This window comes from Miscanthus floridulus, chromosome 1, assembly GCF_019320115.1.
Source record: "Miscanthus floridulus cultivar M001 chromosome 1, ASM1932011v1, whole genome shotgun sequence".
NCBI classification, from domain to species: Eukaryota; Viridiplantae; Streptophyta; class Magnoliopsida; order Poales; family Poaceae; genus Miscanthus; species Miscanthus floridulus.
Genome location: NC_089580.1, coordinates 64,196,085 through 64,218,520, shown reverse-complemented (window position 1 = coordinate 64,218,520; position 22,436 = coordinate 64,196,085). Strand labels below are relative to the sequence as shown.

The 22,436-nt window shown below is 39.8% G+C and overlaps 1 long non-coding RNA gene across 1 annotated transcript; it reads right to left on the bottom strand.

Annotated features, from left to right (window-relative positions):
- Positions 1-18,475: 18,475 nt before the first annotated feature.
- Positions 18,476-21,601, bottom strand: LOC136485537 (uncharacterized). The gene is made up of 3 exons (XR_010766470.1): positions 21,540-21,601; positions 19,739-19,847; positions 18,476-18,841 (listed from the first exon to the last, which is right to left on the bottom strand). It is a non-coding gene; the product is annotated as an uncharacterized lncRNA (long non-coding RNA).
- Positions 21,602-22,436: the final 835 nt, after the last annotated feature.

Here is a 22,436-nt window from a genome sequence, read left to right as displayed (position 1 = left end):
TTAAAACTTTAAAAAAAAATTTTGGCATGTCTAGTTATTTTTAGACCAGGAGAGTAACTTTTAAAATATATTTTTTTATATAATTTATCGAAATTTAAACCTTTTTAAAAACCAAGATGTCTAGTTATTTTTCGACCGAGAGAGTAACCTTTAAAAACTTTGATATTTTCCACGTATGACGTGTGTGGAGATGATGAGGCCGATTAGATAGTGCAGGTGGCACGGAAGCTCAGGCCAGATGGCGCGGATTAGTGGTGGCAACGGTAATGGGCGGTGGGGTGACCCACTGGAGCCAATAGGAGGCGGGGGCTATTGTGTCGGAGAGGTTCAAGACAGTGAATGGCGGTTGTGGGCGGCCGCGGACGCTGCGCCGCTAGACTGGTGGCGGCATCTAGAGCGAGGACAAGCCATTGATGCTCCATGATTAATTGAGTGCAAAAAATTGACAGATTAGTTCTAACCAAACCTGTCAAAAAATGGTTAACAAGACCATATTCAAAATTACTAGTTGTTAAAACTATGCAAAATACTCCCTCAAAACAATGTGACAACACACCCAATGCGCACACAAAAGTGAACAGTAATGCAGGGTAGCTAAAAGCCTAAAACACACTCACAACGGGAGATCATAAAATAAAAAACATGGCTGGAAAACAAATCAACGCCAAGTGTAGAAATTATTTATCTATTGCATATATTGTGTATCTTGCATCATTTGCTCGATACTGAGAATTGTAAAACATGCACCTCTAACTAAAGTAGAATTTGTCAATGCATACCATCACTGTTTCATTCAATTGTAATTGGAGGTACTCAAGGTTGCAGGGTTGCACACAGAGCAATGGACTTTACGATCCTCCTTTGTGGGGTAACAATATTTTTCGTGGATTGTAGTTATCACAACAGTAACAGATGATACCGTTCTCTCTTTTTGTGTGTCATGAATCTTACCCCTCCCCACCTTCTGTATCCTAGTCTTTTGTAACTCTGCTGTTTTTACTTGTAATCTTCTTGGTTACTTTTTAATAAAATCTCAGTAGAGGCCCTGCGCCTCTTTTGTTCCCTAAAAAAACAAATGATACAGTTACAGCCATACCCCATATAAAATTTCAGAACGGTCTTTTTCCCCCTATTGATGTGTTTGGACCACAACTGCATTTGAGCTTGTGTCCATATAATTTTGGTATTGTGTCTCTTGCCTTGTGAGAAGCTCAAGATAACCTAGTGGATTTTTTTTTAATTATTAGATAATAACCAATATAAATCCATCATAAATTTTATAATAAGGTTTACCAAAACAAGATGGTGAAGTATATTTACCAGACAATGTCAGTCGCCCGGGACATATTGGATCTCTATAGCTCCTAATTTGACTGAAGTGTACCCGAGAGAGGATCAATATGAAATGTAACAAATACTTGAATATTTATAAATAATAACAACAAAGGGAATGGCCCATACATATGCCTCATCTATGTCTAATATATAAAACTAATATTGAATAGCGAAAATTTCTCTTCCCAAAATTTTTGTCCTTCAACCCATCCCACTGCACCTCACTCTCCAATAGGACACCGCGTTGCCAATCTAGAGCCAGCAAAATCCAAACCTTACATGGGACCACATTTCGAACAATGTGTGTCTAACCATGGTATGGAAACCGATCTCAACATGTATTAACATATGACACGATCATTGCATAAATCTTCAAGCTGCAAGTCATCCAAGATACCGTGCAACAAATTGTACATTAACATGTGGGCATGTTTGTTAAGCGGTTAAGCCGAAGTTTGCTTGTGAATTTCATAATGAGCATGAAGGTAGTGGGGATGAGACGATATCATGACAATAAGAATGTCAATGGGTTGGAGTCCTCAGATGGAGATTAATGAATCCCCAGTGTACTGGAGGGAGGGAGGGGTTTCTGGCAGCTAAATGTTTCAAAATGCACAAATAAGATTGAAGGGGAAAAGCCTCTCTTACCTCAGATGAACTCCTACTCCTATCTCCGGGGCGATGAAGAAGGAATGTAAGAGTATCCTTTGCGGCTGCTATTTTATTGGAACAACATGAGCAAAATTAAACCTATTTTTAGATACTACGTCCGAATGACATTAGCTCAGTCTCAATGCATGTCTCAATGAATAGGTACAGTGGTGGATCTAACCTGAAATTATAGGTAGAGCGGATAGCCAGCTACATATGTTAAACTTAACCAATATTCGGTTAAATCACGCATGTTATATTGTACTTATATTGGTATCATATAATTGTTACAGGCTTAATGGGAAAAGGATCCTGTAGGCAAACTTACGAGGTTACTTCTCACATGAAAAACATATAAAAGTTTTTTCCACAATTTATATAACTCACTGTAAATCAAATGATCAAATCACTTAGTACTAAAGAAGGTCTTCAATCAAATCTACACAAGTATGGAATTGACTAGTAATCAAGTCAATTTTCTACTCATTTTTTGCATCAACCCAACAATGATTTAATACACCATTGGGCCATTTGCTTGCTCTTTTCCTTTTTCTCCAAAATCTTCTCAAGCTGAAATCTGTGAAAATAAATCACCCGGTTTGAAAACAGGTGATCCAAAATTTCTGAGTGATCGAGTTTGGATATAGAAATTTCTGAGTGATCGATTCTTCAACCCAACACCTTTGCAAACGAAGTAGAAATACGTTCACGACCTGGGAAGTGCTTCAAACTCTATAACACCTTGAGGATTTTGTTTCTCTCTACAGGGAGTGGAAGAAATACATGAGTGCAAAAGGACCAAAGAAGAGCTTTGGATGGCCTAATGGGTTTCTTTAAATAAAAATATTCAGAAAGAAAGAAATTGGAGAGCATTAAAAAAATCACTTGCACTTGCACCATCAAGTGGCCTTTCTCATCGACGAAAGATCTTCCCCCATTTTTTAATTAATAAAATACAAGGGGCCACTCTAGTCTCCAGGTGCATATTCATAGTCCCATGTGTTAGGTTGTAGGACAACATGTGATGAGATGGTCATGTGCATATTTTTTGGATGAGATGATCTCGATCCCTAATTGGTTAGAAAGGTGGGATGATCAATCAATCCTATCTCGTATTGGATAGGGTGAGACATGTAAATATAGTTTCCACCTCATTTTAGTTAGTGAGGTTACCTCTTTAGTATAATAGTTTGACCTTTTCATCATCTCTTTTCCTTTTTTTTCTTGGACCAAATCAGCCACATAATTGGGACGCGAACCATTTCAGCCTCCGCCAATCTCTCTCCTTACTCTTACGGCAATGTGAGCCCCAAACAACATCTATCATGTCACATCTACCTCCAGCCCTAAGGCCACGCCCCGACGCGCCAGGGTGGCTAAACCATATGTCTGCACTAGGGATCCATCTCACCCCAAATGGTGGTTTTGTAGACGGTCAGAGACGCTTGCAAAAGGCACGTATGCTCCATCTAAAAAAAATGCTTAAGCCACCGTTGAAGCATGTGTTGCGGAATGAGGCTCTAACATGTCTTTTCTTGGTAACTATGACAAGAGGCAGGTGGTGGACAATGAAACAAAAAAAGTAATATCCTACGTTGGGGAGAATGGGCGGAGGTCTGGTTCATGGTTCTTATGTCTATGTGGAAGTCAATTTTACTGAGGCCAATGATTCTATATGCTTGAGTTGCGGCTGCCCTAACAAAGGAATTCATCTAGTGACATCACTCACCTGCTGTCACTTGAATTTCCTTGTAGGTGTTCTAGCTCACAGAATTTCCTTGTAGGTGTTCTAGGTCACAAATTCAGGTGGTTCCGTGTTTTGGTGCCAACATTATGTATGTTTAATTAACGAATAAAAATATTACCACGCTTGCATGTCTAGATTTTTAAACATAACCATCCAAATACTGCTCAATGGTGTTAGTACTAAACTTGCATGTCTAGATTTTTAAGGGCAAACGTTTGCTATGCACAAGATGGAACAGGAGCAGGAAGAAGGAAAAAAAAGGCCATGACAGTTTTTCAGTTACGGGCGTGGAGAGGATGTGGATAACGCGCGCAATGTCAGCGCCCACTGGTAGAGAACAGAGCTTTACTCCCGGTGGAGAACCGCCTCTAGTCCCGGTTCCCCACCCGGGAGCAAGCATCTGGGACTAAAGGGGGTCCTTTAGTCCCGGGTCAGGAACCGGGACTAAAGGGGGACCTTTAGTCCCAGTGGGTAACACCAATCGGGACTAAAGGTGCCTCCTGACATGTCACGATGGCCGGCACCCTTTAGTCCCGGTTGGTAATACGAACCAGGATTAAAGGTTTTTTTTTTCTTTTTTCTTTTCTTTTCATTTTTTTGTTTTCTTTTCAAAATAGGTTTTCGAAGTCGTATTGTACGCTGCTAATTATACATTTATACGCGCGTATAGTATGTTTCGGTTCAAGCACAATGAACGTATTAAATCACACAATTCAAGCATAGAAATATATATATATATGCATGCATGCATCATATATATATTTACATGCATGCATGCATATGTGTATTTTACATTATATTATTTCATGTGCATATATTACAAAAGATTGCATTACAGTTGTTGTGATATAACAAGTTTCCTCTCATCCTCTAGCTTGGCTTCCATGACAGTGTTGGGTCGAAGTAGAACTCGCCCTTGGAATCGATGACCTGGTCATTAAAAAATCCACCTATAGACTCTTGAATTGCTTTGATTTGGTCTTGCCATATGACCTTTTCCTCCAACCATCAAGCCTACAGGTTTGAATTAAAGGAAAATAAATTAATATATGTACATATATATATATATAAAGACATAGTAACACAATTAATAATAATAATTAAATGAATATATAGTGTATTTTTAACGTACTTTGAGTCTCTCTGTAGGAGTTCTTTGGGAGACCACCTTGATAAACTTGCAAATATAGTAACCACAGTAGTTGTTCCTCTGTTCCTGCCTCAGACACCACTTTACGAGAAAAAGATTTGTCATCCAATCTGGTGATCCGGTGAAAGCTATATATTTAATTAATAAAGATGATGCGATTTAGGGGACTTACTTTCAAAGAGATTACATTCAGTGGCGCTTTGCATTTTTCCATGTGTTGCTTCTCAATAAAGGTTTTTCAAACACTGCCCAATAAAAAATTTGCCACATCATCAGATATAGTTAATCATCATGTTTGTGTGTATATATAGTTGCTAGAGATACCGAAATTACCTCTGGATAATATCTATCATATCTTGGTAGTCTTGTTGTGGTTTTCTCATCGAGTCATAGATTATCAAGTCGAGTCATAGATTATCAAGTGACTTTTCACCAGATCGATGTCCATCAATATCCAGTGATTGCTGTATGTGTTTATAGGATATAATGCATAACACTTATTAATTAACTAGAATCAACATATGAGCCATTAAGGATGATCGACATTATTAACACTCACTTGAAGTTGTAGGGAAAGAGTATATCCTTCTTGTGGCGTTGGTTCACTAAGAAGTTCATGAGGTTACTCTCTGACTCAGACTTTCAATTAGGCTTTGGAGTAACTGGGTCTTTGAATACTATATGGGGATCAACAAAACCAATTTCATTGCAGCTTTCCTTTCTGAGCTCTGTCATTGTAAATCTGCATATATATAGTACTTGTTAGGATAATTTATATGCATATACACACATATGATGAGTTTAATAATAGATCGAAAGAATTATTACTTACAGGCAATAGCAGCTAATGATAACTTTGTCCAAAGAGGTCAGGTGGCATAGTTGATGAAATTCTGCAAAGTCAACATACATAACATCATCGCCACGAAACCAATGTTTGTCTCTAATTCTGACACCAACGCAAAAGTCTCCACCGGTAGACGCCTGCATGTACCACTTGTTTAGCAGGTACATTTGCATCCCCAGATCACATAAGGCTTGAGGGTTGTATAGACTCTGGCCTAGTACAATTTTTTTCTTCCAAATATCAACCTCCGCCGCACTCTCAATGTTTCCATCACCAAACATCTAGTAAAGGTCGAGACCAGTCTCTTCAATAAATTCACCAAGGTGATCCAAATCGATATCCGGAGGTATGTTTGCCTGATGCATTAATCCTAAATTTGAACTATATTCATTACCAACAACTAGCGGGGGGACTGATTGGTGCGATTGTTGTCCGAGTTATGCAACTCCTTTCCCTGCTCGCTTCTTTTTCTGTGCCGCCTCAATTGACTTGGTGAGAGTGCGGTCATAGTCCGTTAACATTGATTTGGACGGCTTACGAGATTCCCGCTGTTGTTGCTGGTAAGAAGACACCTTTTTTTCTTAGAATATCTAGAGCTACAAAGAAGAATGGTTTCTCTGGGTTTCTCCTTGCTTCTTGATTCTTTTTAAGTTTGTCATAGAATCTGAACATATCTTTTTTATATGCATCAGTTACTTCTTCCTTCTCTTCAGATATTATTTTAGGAATAGCCCTTAGTTTCACGGTGGCTTTCTTTGCCGGCGGGGACTGGTTCTTCGTTTGCGGGGCTGGCCTCTTGCTAGTACTTGGCTTCTTGGTAGGCGGGGGCGGGGGAGGCGTTGGAGACCTCCTTAGAGGTGGTGGCAGCGGCGTTGGAGACCTCCTTGGAGGTGGCGGCTGTGGCGTTGGAGACCTCCTTGGAGATGGTGTGGATGCAGCCTCGCCTTCCAACACATTGTCATCGTATAGAGCACTATGATGATCTGGCGATTGAACAATTGGATTTAGGTTGGGGGAGGATCTACTACAAAAAAAGGAATGACATATTATTATGAGCAGATTGTTAATTATTTAAGCCAATATAAATTAATGATGTAGTGTTTTCATCCGCACCTATGGTGAGGTAGTTCAGGAGGAGGTGGAGGCGACATCCCGGGAATGATGATGTAGTGCTTGCGCCATAGAATGAATGTCTTCTCTGCTTCTCCTAGAGTCTTCTCGCCATCACCTCTAGGAATGTCAAGAGGCAAATCATTAAAACCTTTTTCAGCTTTATCTACCGAGATGATAACATATTCTTCTTGGATTATATTCCCATAAATCCTTGGTGTCTTGGTTTGGTCGATAGGATTAACAAGACCGATAGCCACCTTGATTGTGGAATTCCCCTTCGGAATGTGTAGCTCACACGATGTATAAGGTTCAGTGACGTCATCCACAGGGAAGCACAGTCCTGTGTCCCCTTGATTTGGTATCTCTGTGGAAGCACAGCTGCTTTTCAACTGAACAGATTGGCTAATGTTGATTCCTAGCTCTGATGCCTTCTTGCTTGCACTCACTGCTATTTGCACTTGCCTTCTGATTTCCTCTTGCATTCTCGCTTCAAGGTTTTTTCCCCGCTCCTGTGCTTCACGCACCGCTTCCTCCAACCTCTAGAGCTGCTATGCCTCTTCTTCCTTCTTTCTCTGACGGCTTCTATAGGAAGGTCTATCCTGAGGGAATCCATGCTCCTACGAGACACTTCCTTTGCCTCTAGTTCGGCCACCGTATTCAATAGTTCCGATGGCGTATGTCAGTTCATCCTTCTCTCTGTTGGGCCTGAACGCACCACTAGCAGTAGCTCTCTGAGCATAAAACAATCTTTCTGTTGCTTCTTACAGTCTTGCGCCATAAACGCACTTCCCTGTCTCCTGGTCCAGTGTTCCCCCATGAGTGAAAAACCAATTCTTTGCATGCTCTCCCCACTCGAGTGATTCTGGTGTGATACCCTTAGCAAGAAGGTATGTTTCCATTTTGTTCCACTTCTTAATGGCAGTCGGGTAGCCACCTGATCCCAAGTTATGGTGGTATGTCTTATGTTGGGCATTACGCTGGTTCTTTATCACCCGACTCACACCCTCTTCCGACGTCTTGTACTGTACAAACTCATCTCAATAGGGCCTCTGCTTTAAGATCGGGCCTAGGACAGTAAAATCTGGTGCTATGTTCTTCTTGACATACGTCGTGTATAGGTGTTTCTTCCAAGTCTGAAACTGGGTGGCCATCTTCTTCATTGCCCAATCCCTAACTCGCTCCTTCAATTCATCACCATCTATTATATCATCATAACCATCTGTTTGGAGCATGAAATATTCCAAGACATCATTCCAAATTAACGTCTTGTCACGATCAGAGACAAAACTGATATGAGGAGCATTGGTCTTCTTCTTCCATTCGCGGGTACTAATCGGGAGCCGGTCCCGTACAAGGTAACCACAGTGGTCCGACTTGTCCTCAATTCCTACGATGACTTTTTTCCCTGAAAGAACTATGTGGCGCTTTGGCTCTTTGGTTGAGTCATTATCGTTTTTCCCTCTTTTTGGTTTGGTAGACATATCATTGACATAGAACACTTGATTTATATCCTTGGCAAGGACGAATGGTTCGTCTTTATACCCAATATTACTAAGGTCTACTATTGTCATTCCATACTCGTTGTCTACTGTTACCCCGCCTCCGGTCACCTTGACCCATTAGCACTTGAACAATGGGATCTTCAAAGTAGGTGCATATTCTAGTTCCCATATTTCATCTATGTGGCCATAATATGTCTGCTTATTCTCATTCGGGTCTGTGGCATCTATGCGGACACCACTGTTTTGGTTGGTACTTCTTTTATCTTGGGCTACTATGTAGAATATGTTCCCATTTATCTCATACCCTTTGTATGTGATAATATGCCATGATGGTTGCATAGCCAATAAATACAGTTGCTCATGGATGCTCTCATCACCTTGACATGTTTTTTGCAACCAACCGCCGAAAGTTTCCATGTGCTTACGCGTAATCCAAGCTTCAGTCTTCCCTGGAAACTCGGATCGTAAGAGATCCTTATGTGTCTCAATATACGGATCTACCAAAGAGAAGTTCTATAGAACTATGTAGTGCGCTTTATTAAAATAATCATCCTCCGTACCAATATATGTTTTCCTCCCTAGTGTCCCCTTTCTGCTTAGTCTCCCCTCATGTCTTGATTCAGGAACACCAATCGAGTCAAGGTCGGGAATAAAGTCAACACAGAACTCAATGACCTCTTATGTTCCATAGCCCTTGGCGATGCTTCCTTCTGGGCGAGCATGGTTGTGAACATATTTCTTCAGGACTCCCATGAATCTCTCTAAGGGGAACATGTTGTGTAGGAACATAGGACCGAGAATGAAAATCTCCTTGACTAGGTGAACTAGGAGGTGTGTCATGATATCAAAGAAGGAAGAAGGGAACACTAACTCAAAGCTGACAAGACATTGAACCACATCATTCTGTAGTTTAGCTAGATCAGTTGGATCAATTGCCTTCTGAGAAATTACATTAAGGAATGCACATAGCTTCACGGTGGCTAGACGTACATTTGGAGGTAGAATTCCTCTTAATGCAACTGGAAGTAATTGCGTCATGAGAACATGACAGCCATAGGACTTTAAGTTACAGAATTTCTTCTCTGGCACATTTATAATACCCTTTATATTCGAGGAGAATCCAGATGGTACCTTGATGTTGTTTAAGCATTCAAACATGATTTCCTTCTCCTCTTTGCTTAGAGTGTAGCTGGCAGGACGTAAGTAATGGTGTCCATCATCTGTCTTCTCTGGATGCAGGTTGTCTCTTTCTCTCAAACAACGCAGGTCCTGTCATGCTTCAAATGTGTCCTTAGGCTTTCCATACACACTCATGAAGCCTAGCAGGTTCACACAAAGATTCTTCGTCAGGTGCATCACGTCGATCGAGCTGCGGACCTCTAGGACTTGCCAATAGGGTAGGTCCCAAAATATGAACTTCTTCTTACATATGGGTGCGTGACCATTAGCGTCGTTCGGAACAGGTTGGCTGCCATGTCCTTTTCCAAAGATGACTTTCACATCATTGACCATATCGAGTACATCCTCACCGGTTCGGTTGCGAGGCTTAGTCAGGTGGTCTGCCTTCCCTTTAAAATGCTTGCCTTTCTTTCTTACGGGGTGATTTGTAGGAAGAAATCGATGATGGCCAAGGTACATGACCTTTTGACATTTTTTCAAGAATACACCTCTAATATCACCGAAGTAGTGTGTGCATGCATTATATCCCTTGTTTGACTGTCCTGAAAGATTACTTAGAGCAGGCCAATCATTGATTGTTATGAACAACAATGCTCGCAGATCAAAGTGTTCCTGTTTGTACTAATCCCACACACGTACACCTTCTTTATTCCACAAAATGAGAAGTTTGTCAATAAGTGGTCTTAGGTACACATCGATGTCATTGCCAGGTTGCTTCGGGCCTTGGATGAGCACAGGCATCATAATGAACTTCTGCTTCATGCATAACCAAGGAGGAAAGTTGTAGATACTTAGAGTAACAGGCCAAGTGCTATGACTACTGTTCTGCTCTCCAAAAGGATTGATACCATCTGTACTTAAAGCAAACCTTAAGTTTCTTGCGTCATTTGCAAACTCCGAGAATTCTCTGTCGATTGCTCTCCACTGGGACCCATTAGCAGGGTGTCTCAACATATTGTCTACCTTACGGTCTTCTTTGTGCCATCGCAACAATTTTGCATGTTCTTTGTTTCTGAACAGACGTTTCAAGCGTGGTATTATAGGAGCATACCACATAACCTTGGTAGAGATTTTCTTCCTCGGACGTTCGCCCTCAACATCACCAGGGTCATCTTGCCTGATCTTATACCGCGATGCATGGCATACCGGGCATGCATCCAATTTCTCGTACTCTTTGCCATGGTACAGGATGCAGTCATTAGGATATGCATGTATCTTCTCGATTTCTAGCCCCATAGGACAAACAACTTGTTTTGCTTCGTAGGTAGTGGCGGGTAATTCATTGTCCTTCAGAAGCATCTTCTTTTGGATTTTTAGTAACTCTCCAAATCCCTTGTCAGATACACCATTCTTTGCCTTCCATTGCAGTAATTCTAGTGTGGTTCCCAACTTTTTCTGCCCTGCATCACAAGTTGGGTACAACAATTTCTTGTGATCTTCTAGCATCCGCTCGAACTTGATCTTCTCCTTTTCACTTTCACATTCTCTTTGTGCGTCACGAATGACCTGACAAAGATCATCAGCAGGCTCATCTTCTGCGGCTACCTCTTCTTCAGCTTCTCCCATTGCAGTATCATTGAAGCACGCACCATCGGAAATAATATCATTGTCGCCCCATTGTTTTTCTTCACCTTCTTCCATTACAACGCCAATTTCTCCGTGCTTCGTCCAACAAATATACTTTGGCATAAAACCTGACTTGAACAAGTGTGAATGAAGAGTCCTTGAGCAAGGATATTCCACCGTATTCTTACATATGGCACATGGGCAGCACATGAAACCATCGCGTTTGTTTGCCTCGGCCGCACGTAACAAAGAATGCACGCCGTCAATGAACTCTTGGGAGCGGCGATCAGCATTGTACATTCAATGCCGGCTCATCTGCATTACATGACATAAATACCATATTAAAACCTAGATCATAATTAATTATTTATACAACATGCGTGCCACCACAAAAGGTACAAATTTATGAAAGCATCGCTACAATGTAGACAATCCCAACTACCACTAAAAGAACTAAAGCTAAAATACATTTCAGGAGCACAAGGATTTCACGACCAATCTCAACTAAAATAGACAGATCCCCCGATTGTGCAATATCTTTGGGCTTCTTCGGCTGGATCACTGCCTCATTAGCCGCCATATCTGCCTGTTGTGCAAGATATTTTTGCATGAGTTCAACATACTCTTCCTCCCAGTAGAAGCCTGAACATCGTCCACTGCCATCCCACTGAAATTAAAACAAAAAATTAGAACTTTAATCATAACCATCATGAAAATAGATATAAACTAACCATAATCATTAAATACGATAAAATAACTCACATTGCGATCCGGACACTTATAGAAGATACGATCCTTATTGGGACCCTCCTTCTTCACTCGGTACTCCATCATAATCTTCATCTCATCATGACACTTGCCGCATGGAATGAGAGGGAGGCCCGGCCTAAGTCGCTTTGGAAACCCATGAGAGGCCGAGGACCCGGAAGCAGTTGCCATCTACTCTCTATACTCATTTTTTAATACACTATAAATTTCTCATTTTATAAACAAATAAAATTAAGAAACTATAAAATTATCTATATCTCTAAACAATGATATTTTTAATGGTCATTGTATTCTCGTCTTTTACTGCGGCAGGTAAGTAATTCACATGATATTTCCGCAAATTAACAGAAGAATGGGAGTGTACACACATAACAATCGATTATTGTTTATATTTATATATATACTATGTTTGGGTACAGTGATTGACAGACTACTGCGACAATATCGGGACGTGTGAATAAATAACCATCCGTACTAGTTGACCTTGCTTACGTGATCATCTCGACGAGCATTTCTCCACCGGACGTCACCGTACTTGGCCACGGAAGAGTTTCAATTCTACGAGGAAGGGAACACGGTCTTCCACGACCGTTGCCGCTCTCCCTCGTAGAATCAAAGCTCCTCCTTGACGTCCATTACCGCTCGGCAGAGAACATGCTCGCCGAAATGAACACGGTCCGCTAGTTCAACTAGCTACTTTAACCTTCCTTCATGTAAATATGCAAGCTTGAAGTGATTTTGAGCTCAAATTACTTACAAATGAAAAAACCCACAATAAAGAACCATATATATAGTGAACAAAATAGGATAAGACAATGATGAAACATGAGAGTATGAAGTTGGTAACCTTTAGAACCGAAGAATCAATGGAGGAATCGAAGAAATCAATGGAGGAATCGAAGAATGGATGGAGAAAGAGCAAGAACACTGCTTAAATTTGAACTTAAGCTCTCGGGCGGGCTCGAGGAGGAAGAAGACGGCCAGCAGGATTTATAGCTCAAAAACATGTTTTAATAAATAACCATCCGTACTAGTTGACCTTGCTTACGTGATCATCTCGGCGAGCATTTCTCCACCTGACGGCACCGTACTTGGTCAAGGAAGAGCTCCGATTCTATGAGGAAGGGAACATGGTCTTCCATGACCGTTGTCGCTCTCCCTCGTAGAATCAAAGCTCCTCCTTGATGTCCGTTACCGCTCGGCAGAGAACATGCTCGCTGAGCTGAACATGGTCCGCAAGTTCAACTAGTACGGATTTTCTATAATTTTCTAACTATTTTCTAAGTTTTTCATTTCATAAAAAGTTAAAATAAAATGTTTAGTCGCGGAGTCCATAGAAATGACCATATTTTGACCTAGCAACGCATTGTCAATTGTCATTGCGTTGCATTGCACCCCGGACCGGACTCCGGATAATAAAATACTATGGTCGATCGATGCCGTTCTTTGTCATACAGTCGCACGGCGACGGCCGACGGACCCATTCAACCACCAAATCTGTCAGGCCTGGCTGTTCGGGTGTATCATCAAAAGAGAACGGATTTGCTTCCTATTGCATGGCCTTGCATTGCATCTGTCATACCAGTCGAAGGCACTAGTCCCTATACTCATTTTTAATACACTATAAATTTCTCATTTTATAAACAAATAAAATTAAAAAAACTCTAAAATTCTCTATATCTCTAAACAATGAAGTGTGCTATGCATGCTACAAATGAACGGTGAATACTAGTTTTTAATAGCTACTTTAACCTTCCTTCATGTAAATATGCAAGCTTGAAGTGATTTTGAGCTCAAATTGCTTATAAATGAAAAAAACCACAATAAAGAACCATATATATATATTGAACAAAATGAGATAAGACAATGGTGAAAAATTAGAGTATGAGATTGGTAACCTTTATAACTGAAGAATCGACGGAGGAATCAAAGAAATCGACGGAGGAATCGAAGAATGGATGGAGGAACAATGGAGGGAGGAAGCAAGAACACTAGTGCAGTGAGCTTCAAAATGTGCTGAGCTCGGGCTCGGAGAGGAAGAAGAAGACGACCAAGATATAAAGGGGGGACCTTTAGTCCCGGTTGGTGGCTCCAACCAGGACTAAAGGTCCCTCCCAATGGCTACTATGCCAGACAAAGGTGGCAGAGACCTTTAGTCCCGGTTGGAGCCACCAACCGGGACTAAAGGTCCCTGCCAGCTCTGTCTGGCGCAGTAGCCATTGGGAGGGACCTTTAGTCCCGGTTGGAGCCACCAACCGGGACTAAAGGTATCTCTAGTCCCGGGCGCAAAAAATGCCGGGACTAGAGCCCATTTTGACCGAGGATCAAAGGTCTGTTCTCTACTGGTGCCGGTGATCCACTGCTTCCTGTTCCTGCGCAGGTGGTGGCCACACGAACACGGAAATGCCAATTGTCCATGAGCATTTAAAAAAAAGATTAGCATGAAGACTCTCTCAATAACCTCCCTAGGAAGGATTAAAGGTTAGCAAATCTGCCTTTGATCATAAGGAACAACAAGTGCGCTGAGCTGGCCATGGCAGGACCCAGGAGACGATGGGGTGGTACACGTTACACGTACGATATGTCGGCCGTTGCCGCGCTCAGGGGCGGATTTGGGCCTAGGGCCACTAGGGCCACGGCCCTAGTCGCAGCCCAAAAAATTCTTTAGGATATAAGTAGTTTTTAGGTCTGGGGCTAGGCATTGGGCCAAATTTGCCAGCCCAGCAGAGAGGAAGAGAGCCACGGAGGGAAAAAGGAGGCAGCGCAGCTGCGCAGGCGCCGCTCCGCGCGTCTTCTCCCAATCGCGAGGCGCGCGACTCCCTGTTCGACTTCCTGTTCTCGCGCCGCTGCACGTTGTCGGCCAACCCTAGGCGCCACGCCGCCGCTGCCCGTACGTCTGTGGTCTGCCATCCGCCGATGCCGCGAGGCGCCGACGGCCGAAGCCGAGGGCCGCTCGGTGCACGCCAGCACGAGCGTAGCTCCTGCCTCCCGGCTCCTGATCACTGGTGAGTAGCTAATCCACCTTTTCCCCATCGTTTTCAATGTTCTAATTTCTAATTTCATGTTAAATCTTCCTGATCTATTAGGAATTGAATGAATGAAATTAGAGAGTAGAGACTTAGAGTTGCATAATGAAGAGGAGCAGGCAGGGGCAGGGGACTGGGAGCAGCAGCAAGTCAATAAGATCATTTTTTACTCTGGCTCCTATGCCAATTATACAACCAGCGCCAGCGCCACAAATACAATCATCTTCACAACCACAATCAGAAGTAGTAGAAGCACAAGTTGTCCAAGAACCAGAAACAACAGAAGAAGTACCTAGCAATGCAAATGATTTGCAAAATAATCCCCCTGTTGCTGCTAGTGAAGAAGACATTGTTGCTGATCCTGGGCTTTGGATTCCAATTGAGCAAATGGATCCAAACATTAGGGATGCAGTTAGAAGAGCTTATATTTCTAAGGGTCCATGCCAACCAAGAGGTCATAGTTATCCAAAAAGGAAGATATACAACCGCAATAGGTCATTTCATGATGTGTGGTTCAATAATCATGCATGGTTGGAATACAGTATTGCGAAAGATGCCGCATTTTGTTTTTATTGTTATCTCTTCAAACAGCCTAGAGCTGAAAATTTTGGTGTTGATGCTTTCACGGTCAATGGGTTTCGTGGATGGAAGGATGGGCGGGAATTGATTGATGCCCACTCTAATGGTATAGATCACAATAAGTCTAGGAGGGCTTACGAGGATTTCAAAAACCAAAGACAAAGTGTGGCACATGTGATTAACCATGGTGGTAAGAAGTCGGAGGAGGAATATAAAGGTCGACTGCTTGTTATATTGGGAGTTATAAGGTTCCTTTTATTGCAAGCACATGCTTTTCGTGGACATGATGAATCCTCCGGCTCAAGCAATAAGGGGAATTTCTTAGAGATGGTAGAATGGTACAAAGCTAAGGATAAAAATGCAGCAACTTTGCTGCATCACAATCAAATGACTTCTCCAGAAATTCAGAAAGACATGTGTAGAGCTTGTGCAGATCTGACCACCAAAGCCATTCTTACAGATCTTGGGGATAGACCCTTTGCCATTCTAGTTGACGAGGCTCGAGATGCATCTATCAAGGAGCAAATGGTCGTTGTTTTGAGGTTAGTGTGTACTGTCCAGCTTGCTGTTTTTATTTAATTTGTAATGTCATTCTAGTTGTTTCTAAATTCTAATGTCATTCTTTTGTTTTTCATGACTATTGTAGGTATGTCAATGCACGAGGTCAAGTGATTGAGAGATTTCTTGGTATTCATGAAGTTCCTGACACCTCATCATCGTCTCTGAAAAATACTTTGGATGGTATGTTTGCATCTCATGGATTGTCAATTTCTAGATTGCGTGGGCAAGGGTATGATGGGGCATCAAACATGAGGGGAGAGTTTCATGGGTTGCAAAGAAGGATATTAGATGAAAATCCATATGCTTTTTACATACACTGTTTTGCACACCAATTGCAATTAGTGGTTGTCTCAGTTGCCAAGTGTTGTTCTTCCGTCTTTGATTTCTTTGGTACCTCCACTTCGATTGTTAATAATGTCAATGCTTCCTGTAAGAGAAGGGATCAATTATCCCAACGACACCATGAGGACCTTGTGAATCAATTGGAGACGGGTGAGATTTTTTCAGGGAGAGGAAAAAACCAAGAAACCAACCTTGCACGACCAGGGGATACTCGATGGGGTTCACATCATAAAACCTTGAGTCGTATTTATCTTATGTGGAATGCTATTCTAGAGGTACTAGAGAATATTGCCGAGGATACCACTAATGGGGACAAGAGGTATGTGGCTTCAGGTTTGTTGAAACAAATGGAGACCTTTGAATTTGTGCTTGTTATGTTTCTCATGATCCGATTATTGGGAAAAACAAATGATTTGTCACAATGCTTGCAAAAGAAAGATCAGAACATTATCCGTGCTGTAGGATTGATTGGGACAACACTACAACTAGTTAGTGAGGTACGGGAGAATGGTTGGGAAGAACTATTTGAGGAGGTGAAGGCCTTTTGTCTTTTACATCATATCAGTATACCAAATATGGATGAAACCATAACTGTTAGGGGTCGTGCAAGGGGACGAGGAGGGCAATTAGTGACTTACTATCACCATTTTAAATATGAAATATTTAATGTAGTGTATGATCAGATTATTGTGGAAATGAACAATCGCTTTGCTGAAAGGTCTACTCAACTATTGAGATGCATTGCTTGTCTAGATCCACGGAATTCTTTTGCCAACTATGACAGATCCAAAATACTAGAGCTGGCTGAGATTTATAAAGATGACTTCTCATATGAACTTTTACGCCTTGGAGATCAAATTGATCACTTCATTGGTGAAGTGAGAAATGATCCTGTCTTTGTTGGTTGTCATGACCTTGGAGATCTTGCTATTAAGATGGTTCAAACTGAGAGACACATAGTTTTTAAATTGGTTTATCGTCTAGTTGTGTTAGCCTTGACTTTGCCAGTTGCTACCGCCACTGTTGAGAGAGCCTTCTCAGTTATGAAATTTGTGAAGAATGAGTTGAGGAATAAGATGGGAGGTGAATGGTTGAATCACAGGATGATTTGTTATATTGAGCGAGATATCTTTGCAGACATCAAGGATGATGACATTTTATATCATTTTCAAGAACTAAAGTCTCGGATGACATTTTACCTCCATTGTCTCAAACTAGAGAAAGTGGCATGTCGCTTTGCTTTCATATATTACTATCATTTTACTCGAGTGATCAATTATATTTATTGGCTGCATTGCTAATGTTCTTAAACACCAAACCTATGTGTTATGTGTAGGTTCAGGCAGGCTGGGTTCAGGTCCATATGAAGCTCTTGACGAAGATATGAGAGGTGACGGCGAACCAAACCATAATTAGTTAGGTGTTTTTTAACCACTTTTATGTTACTGGCATCAATTATATCATGGATTTAAATATGAAGTCGAGATATCATTTAAACTTATACATCTATGAGCTATGCTTTGTTATTTATCGGTATTAGTCCCGGTGCGAGTGGTATGTATATGCTTTAATACTGCATTGGCGGAGCTCGTCAATCGGGAGTGACCCTACGCGTCAAAATTGGCGAGCTCCGCCACTGGCCGCGCTCAAGCATGGCATGTAGTACACGTACCATGCATGCTGCTCACACTTTCTATATTCAACACGAGTCCCTAATGAATATCATATGGTGCATGTTATGAGTTTTTTTTTCTCATACACAAGTACGGACTCGCCCCTATAAACACACGCACGCACGCACACACACCTTACCATTTTTTTTAGGAGTTTCATGGGTACTAGGTGAGTACAACTCTAGCCAATCATATACGTGGAGAATGGATGTCCAAGAGAAGATTAGTAATCGTTTTTGTTGTGTTCTTTTAAAGATGCACGTGTTAATATAAAAATATTTACGCTATTTAATGAGCATTGTTTCTGATATTTTTCATATTTGTCACTCCATGTGTCTTATGGATATCTTGGATACACATATGACAAGTGTTTAGTCTTCTTTGGCAAACCGGATGCTAACATATACATTGTGTGCATCTGACATTATTCATTCAGTACTAAAAAGTGTAAGATCATGCACCTCTAACTAAAGTAGAATTCGTTAATGTGCGTGAAGACCTCCCTACCATCATATCATTGTTTGATTCAATTGTTGTGGGGGGCAATGAGGGTTGCACGCGGGGCAATTGGCTTGACACCTCTCCCTTGTGCGGTAACAATATTGGTCCTGTGGGTTGTTATCACAGCAGTAGCAGGGGTGATGATCCTCATCGCAGTTATACCTCACACAAAATTCTATAGTGAACTTTTTCTCCCCTACCGATGTGTTCTGGACTATAACTGCACTTGAGCTTGTGTCCATAGATATAAGACTATTTTGGTAAGTCGTTGCGTCTCCTGCCTTGAGTAGCTCAGGACAACCTATTTGAAAATTTATTTTTATTATTAGTAGATACTAATATCCAATATATATATATATATATATATATATATATATATATATATATATATATATATATATATATATATATATATATATATATATATATAGGGAGAGGCTATTCAGTAGCCGGCTACAAAATAAGTTATTTTGTAGCCACCTCCATTTACTATAATTTTATATACTAATTTACCATAATATAAATACATATTTACGATAGTTGGGTTACTATAACACATGGGGATATTTACCATAACGTTATATTAAACCACTTAGTAAGGAGTTACTATAATCTCGTAAAATAACATAGTAATTATCGTAACTCAAAGTGGCTACAGAATAAGTTATTCTGTAGCCAGCTACAGGATAGTAGTTCTAATATATATATATATATATATATATATATATATATATATATATATATATATATATATATATATATATATATATATATATATATATATATATATAGAACTACTATTCTATAGCTGGCTGCAGAATAACTTATTCTGTAGCCACTTTGAGTTACGATAATTACTATGTTAATTTACGAGATTTACAGTAACTCCTTACTAAGTGGTTTACTATAACGTTATGGTAAATATTCCCATGTGTTATAGTAACCCAACTATTGTAAATATGTATTGACATTATGGTAAATTAGTATATAAAATTATGGTAAATAGAGGTGGCTACAGAATAACTTATTTTGTAGCCGGCTGCTGAATAGCCTCTCCCTATATATATATATATATATATATATATATATATATATATATATATATATATATATATATATATATATATATATATATATATATATATATCATGAATTTTATATAATAAGGGTTTAACACAAGAAGGTGAAGTATACTTACCAGGCAATGTCAGGCGTCCGAAAAGCACAATTAGCAAGACGGGCATCGCATGCACAAGGCCTTCATCGCTACTCCTCATATTGGATCTCCTGAATTGACTGAAGTGCACCTGAGGTATGAGGAAGGATCAATATGGAATGCAACAAATACTTGAATATTTATATAAATAATAAGAACAAAGGGAATGGCTCATATATATATATATATATATATATATATATATAGGGAGAGACTATTTAGTAGCCGGCTACAAAATAAGTTATTCTGTAGCCACCTTCATTTACCATAATTTTATATACTAATTTACCATAATGTCAATACATATTTACGATAGTTGGGTTACTATAACACACGGAGATATTTACCATAACGTTATAGTAAACCACTTAGTAAGGAGTTACTATAATCTCGTAAATTAATATAGTAATTATCGTAACTCAAAGTGGCTACAGAATAAGTTATTTTGTAGCCAGCTACAGGATAGTAGTTCTATATATATATATATATATATATATATATATAGGGAGAGGCTATTCAGTAGCCGGCTACAAAATAAGTTATTCTGTAGCCACCTCCATTTACTATAATTTTATATACTAATTTACCATAATGTCAATACATATTTACGATAGTTGGGTTACTATAACACATGGGGATATTTACCATAACGTTATATTAAACCACTTAGTAAGGAGTTACTATAATCTCGTAAAATAACATAGTAATTATCGTAACTCAAAGTGGCTACAGAATAAGTTATTCTGTAGCCAGCTACAGGATATATATATATATATATATATATATATCCTGTAGCTGGCTACAGAATAACTTATTCTGTAGCCACTTTGAGTTACGATAATTACTATGTTATTTTACGAGATTATAGTAACTCCTTACTAAGTGGTTTAATATAACGTTATGGTAAATATCCCCATGTGTTATAGTAACCCAACTATCGTAAATATGTATTGACATTATGGTAAATTAGTATATAAAATTATAGTAAATGGAGGTGGCTACAGAATAACTTATTTTGTAGCCGGCTACTGAATAGCCTCTCCCTATATATATATATATATATATATATATATATATATATATATATATATATATATATATATATATATATATATATATATATATATATATATATATATATATAGTGCATCTATACCTAATATTAAAGTGCAAAAGTTTCTCTCCCCTAAATTTGCGTCCTTCAACACATCTCAACACCTCGCTCTCCACCGTCTACATCTCACTCCTGTCGTCCACATGTTTCTAACCCAAATACAATACAACACCATGTTTTCAATCTAGAGCCAACAAAATCCAAATCTAACATGGGACCAAGTTTCAAACGACATTTGTGTACCATGGTACGGGGTCTGATTTCAATATGTATATTCGAAAATATGACACAGTCATTGCATAAATCTTCGAGCGGCAAGTCATCTAGATACCATGCAACAAACTGTAGATTAACGTGCAACCATGTTTGTTAAGCCGAAGTTCGCTTGTGAGTTCCATGAAAAGGAAGGTAGGGGAATACTATAGGGAGCATGTAAAAAATCGTTTGATCCATAAAAAATGTTCTATTGTAGAAAGCAATTTTCAATCATTTGCTTTGGTTCCAAACTCCACAAAAAGAAAAGACGGCATCATGACAATAACAATAGCATGGGTTGGAGTCCTCGGATGGAGAACGATGAATCCCCAGTGCACGAGAGGAGGGGGAATCTGGCAGTTAAATATTTCAAATACACAAACAAGATTGAAGGGAAAAAAACCCCTCCCTTACCTCAGATGAACTCCTACTCCTATCCAGGGGCGATGAAGAAAGGAATATAAGGAGTATCCTCTGCAGCCACAATTTTATTGAAACAGCATGAGAAAAACCATCTCCTCATTTTATTCAGGAACAGTATCTATATTTAGGTACTACATCCGATTAACATTAGCCTTGTCTTGCATGCCTCAATGAGTAGGTAGTTAGGTACAAGGTGGATCCAGCTTGCAATTCTAGGTACAGCGAATAGCCAGGCACATATGTTAAACTTAACCAATATTTGGTTGAATCACGTATGTTATATTGTATTTATACTGATATCACATATAATTATTACAGCCTTAATGGTAAAAGGATCGTATAGGCAAACATACAAGGTTACTTCTTCTCACATGACAAACATGTAAGAATTTTTTCCACAATTTATATAGTTCACTGTAAATCAAATGATCAAATCACTTAGTACTAAAGAAGCTTTCCAGTTAAATCTACACAAGTATGGAATTGACTAGTGAATAACTCATTTTTCTACTCTTTTTTTTTTGCATCAACCCTACAACGATTTAACACACCATGCATGGGGTCATTTGCTTGCTCTTTAGCTTTTTTCTCAAAAATCTTCTCAAACTGAAATCTAGAAAAACAAATCATCCGATTTTGAAACCAGGTGATCCAAAATTTATGAGTGATCGAGTTTTGGCTATAGAGTGGTCCGTTTTTACTAATTTTTGGTGTTTTGCCCCGTCGTTTTGCTCGTTTAGCTCTAGATCATCCTAGTCACGCTCCTAAGGCCAGTAGGTGTGTTGTGACCGTGTGATCCTTGAGAGAACTAGAAGGGACGCTTTGGGTTGACCTTTGAAAAATAGCTTACATATCACTCGTTTGCTCAGTGAGAAATATTTTGAGGTT